This window comes from Chionomys nivalis, chromosome 2 (assembly GCF_950005125.1).
Source record: "Chionomys nivalis chromosome 2, mChiNiv1.1, whole genome shotgun sequence".
NCBI classification, from domain to species: Eukaryota; Metazoa; Chordata; class Mammalia; order Rodentia; family Cricetidae; genus Chionomys; species Chionomys nivalis.
The window spans coordinates 51580694-51594848 of NC_080087.1; the positions used below are offsets into that span (position 1 = coordinate 51580694).

The following is a 14155-nucleotide window of genomic DNA, read 5'->3' on the forward strand; positions in this document are numbered from 1 at the left end:
TCCATGATGTGGCAAAATTTGATCAATAAAGGGTTATCATTCGATATCATAGTGATTAGAATAAACCATATTAGCAGGTAGAGAGTTCCATTCTTCTGGAAGTTTTGAGTGGGTATACCAGGCCTGACCCCTCATGATTTTAGACTTACAAATGCATGCATATGCTTCTTTATTTAGTCTTTAAATATTTCATTTTTAGACTTTATGTATATAAAGTTTATTCCCTGATTCATAACAACCAGGTTTCTTCTGACTTCCCACTCTCTCAGAGTTGCATCACAGTCCTTAATATTAACAGGAAGAATTAAATAGCCACTGTTTATGTAAACACATAGCTAGTATACCAGAACAGCTTTCTCAACCTGTGGGTTGTAACTCCTTTGGGAGTCTCATATCAGGTATCCCTCGCATCAGATATTTGTATTACAAACCATAGCAGTAGCAAATTTACAGTTATGAAGTAGCATTGAAATAATTTTGTCGTTGGGGGGGGTCACCACATTCTGAGGAAATATATTAAAATGTCACAGTATTAGGCAGGTTGAGAACCACTGCATTAGATTCTGTCAATGTGTTTTTCAAATAAAAACTCAGCTTTATTTGTGGATGTCCATTCTCACTGTTGTTATTCCAATGTTAGTATTAACCTCTGTATCTATCATTAGACAATCACCTACCCTTGTCAAAACAAAAACCAGGTAATAGAGAACCAGTTCTTATTATATAAAAATGCAAGTCCCAAAGGGATTCTAATTGAAAATGTAAATCATACTTAAAAGAATTATGTTATTCTGTCTTTGTTTCCCTACCCTTAACTAGTCACATGTGATACTGCCAATCTGTTTCCAAAATAATTTTAAAACTTTACATGAAATTGTCTTGTTCCTACATTTGAATTTTCTTGTAATTTTTAATATATGAGAAAAACCTCTAATTTTTCCCAACACATAAATGAGTGGTTAATATTTGGTTTGTGACTTATCTTCTTTCTTCATTTTTTAATATACACTAAGTCATAGGAACAAGAGTTTTGCAACTTTCAAGTTCTCTCAACATTCCTGGATCTCTTGTCCGTTTTCTTTATAATACACACACACACACACACACACACTTTATTTGGATTTTATTATTTTGAACATTCACAGGTTATCACTACTCTTTTTGGTCATAAAACTTGCCCTAGGTCCTTTGTCAGTCTCTCATCACTGTTTCACTTACACATGAAAGTATGTCAGTTTAAAAACTTGTTTGTAATAATTTATTTTATTTGCTTATGTTCTTGTATCTTTTTCCCACTAATTCATAAAACTGTGCAGAAAACCAAGTTGGCTCTTTGCTGCTGCTGGATGCCTGGCATATACTTACAAAACTGATAGATATTATGAGAAAAAACTTAGTATATTAATTTAAGTGTTGTCAGTATATATAAGATATTAATTCACATAAAGCCAATGATTTTTAAGCATACCCACTCTACAACAATATCATCAACACCAAACCTTTATTCATTTTTTTAAAAAAATATTTTCATCATCTTTATGTGTCATGTGAAAAGTCTTCAGTAGCCTGCAGAGAACTTTCCCTTGCCAGAGACTAGAACATAGGAATGAAGGCTCTAACAGGCACCAGCTCAAACTGTCCAATGAGCGGTGTGGATGTTGTCCTTGGAAATTGTGCTCTACTGTCAGTTTGTGGAGTGTAACCCTTTGTCTTAGTATTAGCCACTGTTGTTTGGGCTTCTCCATGGGACCCTCTCAACCATCATCTAAACCAAATGCAACCCAGTCCCATACTGGAAGCCGTGACAGGCTAAAAGTGAAGGCCACTTGAGACATTCCTAGGAGTTCTCACTAGGTGCACCCTCATTGATTTTAGGAAATTTCCAGTGCATTGGGTTTCTACAATAACTTCCGGATGCCCCCCCTCAAATCAATGATATAATTCCTAATGATATTCTGTTATACTCACAGATCAGGGCCTTGTCCAGTCGTCATTAGTGAGCCTTTCTCAGGCAGCAGATGGGAACAGATGCAGAGATCCGCAGCCAGATATTATGCTGAGGGAGAGTCTAAATTGAAGGTCTCCTTGGAGCTTGGAGAACACTGAGAAAAGATTGTAGGAATCAGAGGGAGTAGTGGAGACCAGGAAAACATGGCCCATTGAATCAAATAATCAGGGCTCACACGGGTTCATGAGACTGAAACAGCAAACACGGGTCCTGCACGGGTCTGCACCAGGTCCACTGAGTATATGTTGTGATGTTAGCTTGATGCTTTTGTAGAACTTCTAACTACTGGAGCAGATATATCTTTGACTCTTGCTTGAACTTGGGAAGTCTTTTTCTCCTCTTGGGTTACTGTGTTCAGTTTCTGTGTGAGGGCTTTTGTCCTGTGGTACTGCAATTTTTTTGTCCTGTTTGGCTGTTTGTCTCTTGGATGCCTGCTCTTTTCAGACAGAGATGAAGAAGAAGTGGATACAGGAGAATGGAGATGGTGGGGGAGCTGGGAGAAGTGAAGCATGAAGCAAGAGGAAGTTGTGATCGGGATGCATTGTTTTAGAGAAGAATTGGTTTCAATAATAAAAAAGAAAAAGAATACTGTTTGAATGTAGATTATAAATGTGCTTATAATAATATTTTCAACAAATGTTAGGAACCCAGTAAATATCTTTTTACCAATTAATTACAAATAAGCAGCTGAATAAATTTTTATGTATTTGTTTAAAAAATTTTCCTGTTGTTTTTCATCTCCAGAAATCATCTAACTTCCATGTTGCAAAAGCCTCATTTCCATTTCTCTGGGCACTGTACTGATTTTCTATTTTGGATGTGAAAAAAATTTCTTGTTTTGCCATGAAAATGTTTTCAGTGGGCCCAACGCCACAATTGGGTCTTTTAAGTTCAAGGATAAAGAGCTGAAGCAAAATCCACACACGGGATTATGGGAAATGCTATTTTGAGCAAGACTATTCTGATTACCTCAACTTCTAGGTCTCTTGCCTCCCCCTCGGTCGCTGTCACTAGCACTGAACAGCAGCAGCAGCAAGGTAAAGTAATGAAATCCTAGTTATGCCTCTGCGGAATGCTGAGTAAAATGGGGTCATGTAATCTGTTCTTTTATACCATACCAGGGCATCGTAGAGAGAAAGAAGTGCCACATCATCAGAGACTTCGGGAATCTCCTCCTCTCTTGCTCTCACCTGGGCAAAGGATGTTCAATTTTTTATTTGCACTTCACCTCTTTACTCCCGAAACAGCTGAAAAGAAGCTGATGAAAGTCATTTGTGCTTGCTCTGCTTCATAGTTTGGAGACTGTAAAGAGAGCAGGAAGTAGAATTGTTTCTTCATGGTACCATCTAGGAAGATCTCAGCATCTTCTGCCTTAAAGAATAGAGAGCTCTTTAACCATTAAAAAAAACAGATATGGTGCATCGCTGTGGTTGGACTCCAAGTTTCTGAGCCACAACACACACACACACACAATTTTTTTCAAAAATATCATAATGTACAAATGAGCACCTATCGACTGTGACTTTCTCAAACTTCTCTCTATTAGTGAGTCTCAGGTCTCTATAGTATATCTATAGTATGTCACTGTCATTTATCTGGGAAAATTCTAGCTGGTTTTCAACTGGAACCTTCACCCCTCCCAGCTCTCTTTCATAATGTTGGAAGGTATTGCATATTCTACCATGGAGCAAATTTATTATCCATCTCATCCAGCTATGAATCCTGAAATATAAAACAAACAATTTAGCCACATATCCAGCTGGTTCAATAGGTTTATGAAAGTTATGGGAGCAACCAAACATTTTCCTTTTACTTGCGTAAACGTTTATTTCATTTGATGGAACCAATATCTGACATTATCAAAGAAAGCAATACCATGAGATTAAGTACATCATAAGCCTACTCTAATTTCTGCTGAAGCTCCATAGCAATAAACTGACTTCTAATGCTTTATTTAGAAACCCAGAGATCAGTGCATTATTTAATTCTCATCAGAGATCTAGGGGTACCTGGCAAATAGAACAAATATATAATAATTAGTGTACAAATAATAAGAGATATTAGAAGACTCAGCCTTAAATAGAATGTCTATATCACTCCCTTCCCAAAAAATTCTGAGGTAAATAAAAAGTGATGGCAAAGATTGTAAGAGCCAAAGGAGGCAGTTGATTTCAAGAAAATAGTGTTTTTCAGACACAACTAGACAGATGCATATAATAAAGCTATTCAAAATCCCAGCATGGAAGAGAGATATGGATACAATGGAGCTCTATGAATTTGATTATTTCTGGGTAAAGGAATGTCAGTCTTCTACAAAAGAATTATACTTGTATATGAACCACACTGGTATATGAATGACACTCCAGGATAGGCCCCAATCCCAGGAGTACTTGGACAAGGCTAAATGATTTCCGTTTTGCATGTTTAAGAAAGAAAGCACAAATTCGTATGGGTAGAAAAGTAAATGGAAGGAGTTGGGAGAGTGAATATTGTCATAGCATATTATATGAGATTAACAAATAATAGACAAAACATTACTCAAATATATATTAAATATTTTAATTTAATAAGAAAGATAAAGATAGCATTTAAAATCAATTTTGGTTTGCAGTGGAGGTGATCAATATGTCCCTTCCCAAGCAACGGTTTAAATTTTCTAAACCTTGAAGTTTGAAAATTCAATAAATTATACATACAGGAAGATTTGCATTTTCAGTAGTCATTGATCTTCCAATTGAATAGTAATTTTAACACAGAGTGTGTACTGCTTTCTAAAGTACACCCATGTGTGGGTGTGTGGGTGTGTAAGTAATTTAAAATCCATTCAGGTTGTTTATGAAGATTAACCCTTACAGAATCCTCAGCTATAAACCAAAGCAAATATTTGCTAGTTCCTGAGGATATACACTAAAAGTAGAGTTGGTGGTCAATACCAAAGTACTGGTATTTTAAAGGCTTTTTACAAGAAGTTAAAACCTCCTTGATAAAGTGACTTAGCTGCTCTGGGAAGTTGGTGGAGATATCCTACAAATATTAGAGGGACTGACAAGGAAAGGGGATCTAAAATTCTTCATAAAAACCACAGGAACATTTTACTTATCTTTAAACAGATGCCCTGTACTTTTATTTTATTGTCCTCTATTTTATTTCCATTAAGTTTTGGTGTGTCAGAAGAAAAAATAAAATAAGCATCAATTCTTCTAGCTCTATGTTATTTATTTATTTGTTTGTTTGTTTGTTTTTTCAAGACAGAGTTTCTCTGTAGTTTTGGAGCCTATCCTGGAACTAGCTATTGTAGATCAGGCTGACTTCGAACTCACAGAGATCCACCTGTCTCTGCCTCCCAAGAGCTGGGATTGAAGGCATGCACCACTAACGCCGGCTATATTTATTTTTCTTAAAGATATATTAGACAAATTTTACTGAATGAAATACACATAAACTCAAATAACAATGCAATGAAAAATTTATGTTAATGACTCAGAATTTCATTTAAACACTTAACCCAAAATCCTAAGGTTTTGGTGTTGGGACTCAAAACTTCCATATTGAACTAGAATACAGACACACACACACAGACATGGAGAAAGAGAGAGAGAGAGAGAGAGAGAGAGAGAGAGAGAGAGAAGGAAGATACCATATAAGCTACAGGCTATTAAATAAAAGAATTAACAGACATACCAAATATATTACTTTAATTAAAGCCTTAATGCTTATATAATTTTTGTCTTCTTTTATTTTTATTTTTTATTATTTTTATAGATCTCTACATTTTTCTTTGCTTCCCTCTCTACCTCTCCCCTCCCCTTCAACCATCTTATATAATTTTTAAGAAAATATTTAAACAAATACACAAAAGAGGTAAGTTCAAATTGCAAAAATGCTGTTTTAAATCTCAACTCCATAAAAGGAGTAAAAAGAAATAATTAAAAAAAATGAAAGAAGAAAGACTGAACATTTGTCAGAGAAGAGGTTTTGGTAGGGATAACTAAACTAAGAATGTTTGAAAATCCTGTATGTAAATTTATAAGTGTCTTAAACATATGATTTTATATAAAAGAGTTTAATAGTAGTTACTTCACACAGGTGATAATGTTCCCCCCAGAAGTCAAAGGTAGTTAAATAAAAATGCCAAGTACGAGCAAAATACCTCCTATTAAATTCTCAAAGAATTAACAAAAATATTTTATGTAAAATAATAAATGACCAAACAAACAGCTTGCTAAGTCAATTTTGTAACATTCATTGTTAAACATAAAAAATGATAAGTGATAGAGAATTGAATAAAAAGACCAATTATCAAGAACAGGGATGAAAAACACTGATTCTCTGACTAGCAAAGAACAAGTGACAAATACAAATATCATGAGCAAGAGGGTACAATTTCTAATCCTAAAATTATTTTAAAGTAATGAGGGTCAAGTCCATTTTTATGAAATTAATTTTATAGTATACGGGAAATGGTTTTATGGAAGGCAGAAGTGTAAAAACCAAATCATTTTTCACCATATCATTTTTCACCAAATCTTTAACACAAAAGTCATTCTCTGTTGACTTTAGTGTTAGTTTTACACAAGTATTTAAGAAAAAAAATTGAATGTAATTACTCCTATTATTGATAATGGAGAGATGGCTCCTGATTTATTTGCCAGCACTATCCTCAATTCAAAGACCTTAAAAATTCAGTGGCCAGTGTGTGATTCAGCTGATGAAGACAAAGAATGATGTTTGCTAACAAGTCTTGTCATCTGTGTTCGCTTGCCTGAGCCTCCATGTGGGAGGAAGAAATAAATAAATGCTAAATATTATCAATATTCAGACTCCTGAACTGATTTGGAGAGGCCCTCAGTATTCAGTCTATGAAACTTAACTGAAATATTAATCTATTCCAAAATGAAAGGCAGATATTATACAAAAGTTAGTATACATCATTATATCTTATGAAAAGATTTAAATATGATTGACTATCATTTCTTCAGACACAATGATATATTCACAATAATTATTGGGTTTGACAAAGCTTTCATATACTAATGTTAGATTGAATTTTAAATGAAAATTTAAATCAATTATTTTTAGACATAGAGATCTTTTAGATGTTATAAGACCTGTAAAAGAGTCACAATAAATCCTGATAAACAATATTTTACGCATAAAAAAACTTTTCCTGTCAAAAACGACTTAAGCAATGGTAGGTTAATAGATGGAACTGAAATCTTATTACAACAGATGTACATTAATAACCACAACCTTACAAATAGTTATTGTGTAAAGTATTGTTGGAAATTTTGTTTAAAATTTCCTAGATATTCACAATCTAAAGTATAAGTTTAATAAGTGGAAAAATCTGGTGTTTCCAGTGGAATAAATAATTTGAAAATATGGAAATAAATGGCAAGGAAACTAGCCAAAGATTTGGAAGATGAGGGGAACTTACATTCCAGGATGACATTATGTAGACCTCATTTGTTGTAGGAGGCTGCTTATTTGTTCCTGGCTTCCCTGACCACAAAATAACCACTCAGAAACTATATTTTTTAAATACTGCTTGACCAATCACTTAAGAGTATTGCTGGCTAGCTCTTATATCTTTGGTTAGCCCATTTCTATTATATTTTACCATGAGGTTCGTGACCTATCAGCAAGGTTCCACCTTGAAGCTCATGTTTGTCACCTCTGGTGGTTCCATGGCATCTCTTTGACATACTCTCTATATATTTATCTCTTCCACCCTGGCTACATTCTATTAAGTCATTGACCAAAAGCAGCTTCTTTATTCATTAACCAATAAAAACAACACATATACAAAAGACTTCCCACACCAATCATTGCTAAGATTTCACCGATCAAATAAGTGGATAAAAATTGCAATGGAATCGTATAGAAGACCCGGATTTTAACACACAAACCTATGAACAACTGATTTTCGATAAAGGAGCTAAAAGTATACAATGGAAGAAAGAAAGCATCTTCAACAAATGGTGCTGGCACAATTGGATGTCAACCTGTAGAAGAATGAAAATAGACCCATATCTATCACCATGCACAAAACTCAAGTCCAAATGGATCAAAGACCTCAATATCAATCTGAACACACTGAACCTGATAGAAGAGAAAATGGGAAGTACCCTACAACATATGGGCACAGGAGATCGCTTCCTATGTATAACCCCAGCAGCACAGACATTAAGGGCAACATTGAATAAATGGGACCTCCTGAAACTGAGAAGCTTCTGTAAAGCAAAGGACACTGTCATTAAGACAAAAAGGCAGCCTACTGACTGGGAGAAGATCTTCACCAACCCCACAACAGACAAAGGTCTGATCTCCAAAATATATAAAGAACTCAAGAAACTAGACTTTAAAAGGATAATTAACCCAATTAAAAAATGGGGCACTGAACTGAACAGAGAGTTCTCAACAGAAGAAGTTCAAATGGCCAAAAGATACTTAAGGTCATGCTCAACCTCCTTAGCGATCAGAGAAATGCAAATCAAAACAACTTTGAGATATCATATTACACCTGTCAGAATGGCTAAAATCAAAAACACCAATGATAGCCTTTGCTGGAGAGGTTGTGGAGAAAGGGGTACTCTCATCCATTGCTGGTGGGAATGCAAACTTGTGCAACCACTTTGGAAATCAGTGTGGCGGTTTCTCAGAAAAATTGGGATCAACCTACCCCTGGACCCAGCAATAGCACTCTTGGGAATATACCCAAGAGATGCCCTATCATATGACAAAAGCATTTGTCCAACTATGTTCATAGCAGCATTATTTGTAATAGCCAGAACCTGGAAGCAACCTAGATGCCCTTCAATGGAAGAATGGATGAAGAAAGTGTGGAATATATACACATTAGAGTACTACTCTGCTGTAAAAAACAATGACTTCTCGAATTTTGCATGCAAATGGATGGAAATAGAAAATACGATCCTGAGTGAGGTAACCGAGACCCAAAAAGAAGATCATGGGATGTACTCACTCATAATTGGTTTCTAGCCATGGATAGGGGCCACTGAGTCTATAATTTGTGATCCTAAAGAAGCTAAACAAGAGGGTAAACCCAAGGAAAAACATATAGATATCCTCCCAGCTATGGGAAATAGACAAGATTGATGGGCAAAAAATTGGAATCTTGGGGGTGGGGTGGGATGGGGATGAGGGGTGATAGGGAGAGAAAAGTGTGATGGAGAGGATGAGGGGAACTGGGGGAATCGGGGTGATTGGGGATAAAGGAAGGTTGGATAGGGGAGCAGGGAAACTCATACCTTAGTTAAGGGAGCCACCTAAGGGTTGGCAAGAGACTTGAACTTGGAGTGGCTACCAGATGCCCAGGGCAATGTCCCCAGTTAGTTCATTGGGGCACCTGAGGATAGGGAACCTGAACCTATCCTATAATCATATTGATGAATATCTTGCATATCGCCATAGAACCTTCGTCTAGCGATGGATGGAGATAGAGACAGAGACCCACACTGGAGCACCAGACTGAGCTCCCAAGGTTATAATGAGGAGCAGAAGGAGAGAGAACATGAACAAGGAAGTCAGGACCATGAGGGGTGCACCCAACCACTGAGACAGTGGGGCCGATCTATTGGGAGCTCACCAAGGCCAGCTGGACTGCCACTGAAAAAACATGGGATAAAACCGGACTCTCTGAATGTGGCAGACAATGAGAGCTGACGAGAGGCCAAGGAGAATGGCACGGGAACCTACATCTGGCGATGGATCGAGAGAGAGACAGAGACCCAATTTGGAGCAACGGTCTGAGCTCTTAAGGTCCAAATGAGGAGCAGAAGGAGGGAGAACATGAGCAAGGAAATCAGGACCACGAGGCGTGCACCCATCCACTGTGACAGTGGAACTGATAGATAGAAGTGGGAGGACCTTGGTCTTCCTGTAGGGCAGGGAATTTGGACTGCTCTTCAGTATCGAGAGAGAGGGGGAATGGACTGGTTGGAGGAGAAGAGGAGTGGGGATAGGGGGAGGGGAGCGGGGGGAGGGGGCAATATGTGGGAGGAGGGGGAGGGAAATGGGAAACGGGGAGCAGTTGGAAATTTTAATTAAAAAAGAATAAAAAAAAGAATAAAAAAAGAGAAAAAGAAAAATAAATAAATAAATGAAAAAATTGCAATGATACATGTCTTAAAATTCAAAGTTTACTTAGTTCTCCAGAACTTTATTTTTTTCCTTATCATCAGGGTTAGAAATTTGCCCTGCGAAGTCCGCGTGCCCACTGAGTTTATGATCATACCTTCTTCCAAGCTTTCCTAACTTCTTTACCAGACATTAAAACCTGACAAAAACACCAGCTTAAAAATTCTCCTCTCATTCTTCTTTCATTGGGGAAAACATTTTTCAAATATTTATCTTGGCAAAATAAGCAAATTCATATTTTTTATCCTTTCCATTAAGAATTAATGATATCTTCTTTTTGTCTCAGGATTCATTGTACTGATCATAAACACACTAGCTAATTTTCACTCCAATGAAGAAAAATGCTTGAGAATTTCTCTTGCGTAGACCCTGGTTTTCCAACAGTGCCCTGGGTCAACCAAACCCACCTGCCTGAGACAACTGAAGATGGAGATGTTTAATTTGTAGAAAAGCATTACATTGTCCGTTGTACAAAGCAAGCATCACCAAGAGTGGAAAGTTCTGCAGGCCACAGCCTAAGCTTTTCTTCAGAACGAGCTGTCACCTAATCAATGTGTGACTGCGGGTGACCCATCCATCTTCCTAACCAGGCAAGCAGTCCCACTATGAAAAACAGCTTTAAAAGAAACATGGATGGTGTAGTTTATCTGTAGGCAGATACTCTGACCAAATATCTAAATTTCTACATCTGTTGAGGTCACACTCTTCAGGTTATACCAAGAACCAGGAGTGCTGTCCACACTTTGGATTTCCAGGTCATGGTACTGGACTGTTACCTCAAAAGTTCAATGTCTTTAAAACCTTTTCTTTTAGGAACAATGACTCTTGTTTCCTCTCAATGAATTAACACTCATAATGCAGAATGGGTAATTATAGTTGAATGAACCCATTTGGGATAGAAGTTTGATATTTGCTAATTTCTATTTCATTAACAAGCTAGAGCTCTTCAAGATTTTTGTTTCCTGGAAAATTTAAGCAATTCTACAACTGAACTTGAATCTTCAGTTAGGAACAACAACAAAAAAACCACTTTCATAGGCTGGAGGGGAGAGGCACTTACACAGCAGCTTCAATTTAACTTTGCCGGCTAATGATATAAAGTACAGCACACCACAGATGATAATGAGATTCCCAAAAACCTCATGAGCTTAAGCTTTAAAGTAGATTTTACTATCCCTAACTTACATCCCAACATTCTACTCTACATGGGAAAGTTTGTTTAATGAAAAGCATACATGGTTGTGAGACATTAAAATAGTTATAATGTAGACACATAGCACACAAATTTTAACAACCTTTTTGGAGTCCAAAGATTGCTGTCATGGAATATTCATCCCCTGAAGAATAAGCTCCAATTATTCATTTTATGACTACTGCATTTGGTTAGAAAAATATAGTGAGGCAATTCCCAGTTCAACCCTTTTCACTTACTGAAGAATTAAAATCTTTCCTAAATGAAAGGTTCTCATAAAAACTAAGTGTCAATCCTCCTTGTAGCATTGAGGAAGAAAATTTTACTTCTCATTGCTTGAATTGTTAAATCGTAATTCATTTTTAGAAACCTCAAGTAATTACTTATTTTCTAACAAAGATCAAATCTTATTTAATTAGCTTCCAGAATTTTTAACAATGAAAGAAGAATGTTCCCCAAAGCATCCCTGTTCTGTATCTACATAGCAGAATGTTCAGCACATTTATTCCAGTTGTAGCTTTGCAATTTAAAGCAGCAAGTCAACTCTGATTTTCTCTAACATCTTCCAAGATTCCTTTTGAATGACTTCCCGTTAGTCTGCTCTCCTCACTGCCACACTCTACAGTCTTAGTTTCCAATAAAAAAGGACAAGGGGTCTAAAATAGGGAGGGAGCAAAACACTGAAGTCTGTTAATTCATGGTTCCAGTCTTACACCCCTGTTTCTCTGCTGAGTCCAGAGAGATGTCCATAGTCAACCACTTTCACAAGTGTTCCTGCAAGCTACGTCCCTCTCCACCTAGGGAATATCTGTTCTTGCATGTGCAGATCAGATGAAGATTCCTCTCTGAACCTTTCTAGTTCTTCTGTTCTAGCATAAAAGATTCCCTCAATGTCAAGAGCATCCATCATTTGTCCAGCACATCTTGAATTCTGTAGCTCCATGTCAACCATCTGTGCAAACAATAATGACATCACATTTTTAAAACAATGTTGCATGTTACACCTACCACTCTCATTCTTCCCAACTATGTCACAATCCTGGAAGCATTTCTTCAGGGCCAAAGCAAGAATGAAAAAGTTAATGCATTACTTCCACTCTATCTTCTTCCATTTCTCTCTTGTTTTTAGTCATTACCAGTTCTTCTTTATTGACATTATCATTATCAGTCTCTAAATTCAGTTCTTCTCAATAGTTGTTGGTATTTCCCCTAGTCAAAGAAGAAATTGAAAACATTTATGTTTTTCTCACTGCCTCCTGCCAAAATATTGACTATCTGTCAGTTTTGGATTATGTTACGTTGGTTGAGTAATCTTCCCACCAGGAGCTATTTCTTTGTGTTTTATAGTACAGATAATGCACTGCAGGCATGGTGATTATGATTATTATCATAACAAAAGGAGTGCTATCTCATATTCTTATATAAAAATTGAGAAACAGTGGAAAATCATGTCTAGCCAAGATCAAACTAAGAACCATTTTTCTAGGTATTCAATCAATCAGAAGTGCATGAACAGGTATTAAAAATATTTGTCTAATAGGATAGTTACTCTAAGATAATAGCACAAGTCTTTAGTATTAATATATCCAGAGAAAAGGAAAATTCATGATGCCATGCTAATAACAAAAAAAATATTCAAAAAATGAACACAGCAGGGACTGATGCAGGATGAACAGGGAGGAATCAGGAAACAGTCCAAATATGTAAGAGGACTATCTCTGATTTAGAAGGGCATCTTAAGGGTTTTAGTTTTTATAAAACTCTTCATATTTTTTTAAGTTCTCTTCAATAATTATGCTTTGCTCTAAGATGGAAAATAGCATGCAAATGGAACAAGTAAGGAAAGTCATGTCATAGGTGTAATAGTACCGGTTTCCTTCTTTCTCATTTCTCCCTCTCTTCATTCAGTCTTTCTTTGTCTATGGTGTTAGTGATTGAACCTAGGACCTTGAGCTCAGTAGGTAAGGGATCTATCACTAACTGTATCTCTGTCCCAGGATTTTCCTCAAGTAAAGAGTCACAAACACTAGGACTTTCATGTAAAGGGGTTTTTTAGTGTCTTCCCAGAACTGACTAAGTACCAGAATTGCTATTACCCCACACATCACCGACATTACTATGGTAAGGTAGCTCATAAAGATGATTAAGGCATTGTTCAGTGTTTAACATTCCATAATTCACGTGCTTGATTGTTCTCAACAAATTAAGAAAAATAAACTAAAAACCATTTTTATTTTATTTTATTTATTTTTTTAAAGATTTATTTATTATGTATACAACATTCTGCCTCCATGTATGCCCACATGCCAGAGGAGGGCACCAAATCTCATTACAGATGGTTGTGAGCCACCATGTGGTTGCTGGGAATTGAACTCAGGACCTTTGGAAGAGCAACCAGTGCTCTTAACCACTGAGCCATCTCTCAAACAATTTTTAAAGAGACAAATCACAGAGAACACAGGTGGTAGCAAAAAGGTGAGAACCGTGTTTCAGGTTCAGTTGGATTTATATCTCCATGTGATTTTCTTTTCCTTTTCCATGTAAACATCAACAAATGAAATTTGGAAGAGAGAAAATGAAAATGAGTGACTACCGATTCACCTAATTCTATCTCTTAGACAAGGCAAATGTGTGTGTGTTCCTGTATGTTTGTTTATGTGTTCACTTTAACTTTGGAAATAGACATTTTTTTTATTGAAAAAAAAAATTTCCGCTTCCTCCCCGCCTCCCATTTCCCTCACCCTCCTCCCGCTCCTCTCCCCCTCCTCCCATGCCTCTTCTCCTCCCTCTCCAGT

General features: G+C 36.6%; 1 pseudogene; it reads right to left on the reverse strand.

The window, feature by feature from the left end:
* Positions 1-3232: 3232 nt before the first annotated feature.
* LOC130867668 (60S ribosomal protein L34-like) overlaps positions 3233-14155 on the reverse strand; it is a 42477-nt pseudogene continuing 31554 nt past the window's right edge.